Source organism: Amborella trichopoda, chromosome 4 (assembly GCF_054954075.1).
Source record: "Amborella trichopoda isolate Santa Cruz 75 chromosome 4, AtrichopodaSantaCruz75HAP2 v2.0, whole genome shotgun sequence".
Lineage (NCBI taxonomy): Eukaryota > Viridiplantae > Streptophyta > Magnoliopsida > Amborellales > Amborellaceae > Amborella > Amborella trichopoda.
The window spans coordinates 17,318,391-17,319,024 of record NC_142339.1 but is presented as its reverse complement, the minus strand read 5'-3'; the positions used below and the strand labels follow the sequence as shown (position 1 = coordinate 17,319,024).

Here is a 634-nt window from a genome sequence, read left to right as displayed (position 1 = left end):
GACAGGGCCTGCCTTTTTTATATATTGATCTTTTTTATCTAGGTAGCAACTTATTTGTTCTTATTTATTACTTTCATCTTTGAATGTTTGTCATATTGTGTACCTTTATGTCCATCTTAGTGAACTTCCTTTTGTGTTCTTTGCTTTCATTTTAGTCTTGTAAATTATTTCTTTCAAGGAATATGTTTCTCCTTAAAGCTTTGTCTTGAAAATTATTTATTTTGTATTTCAAGCATTTTTTTTTTCTTAATTCATTTTTGAAGATGAGGTCTTCCCCCCTTCAGCTTTGTGGATGATGAGAACATGAAGAGAACAGTTATCCCTGTCTGATGCTTAAATGCTGATCTTTTCAAATCTGACACATGTTGTTGTAAATCTCATGTCTGCATTGGATATTATTGCTTCAAAAGCTGGCATACACATGTTTTTCTTTTTTATGCATTTGAAGGTATATGATATTTTTTCCTTTTCAAAAGGTATAAACCTCAACTTTTTATGAAATTTTTTCTTTAAAAATATTGAATTGTGTCCTCTCCATTTAAATTTATCTCGAACCTCCTACTGTGAACGTCATTCCTAATTTCTGTTATTGCAATCCAACTAGTAGTCGTCCTTCATGGAATGTTAAAGTTGG

The 634-nt window shown here is 30.8% G+C and overlaps 1 non-coding gene across 1 annotated transcript; it reads left to right on the top strand.

Moving 5' to 3' along the window:
- The first annotated feature begins 284 nt into the window (after nucleotides 1-284).
- LOC148782327 (small nucleolar RNA R38) lies at nucleotides 285-366 on the top strand. The gene has a single exon (XR_016055188.1). It is a non-coding gene; the product is annotated as a small nucleolar RNA R38 (small nucleolar RNA).
- Nucleotides 367-634: the final 268 nt, after the last annotated feature.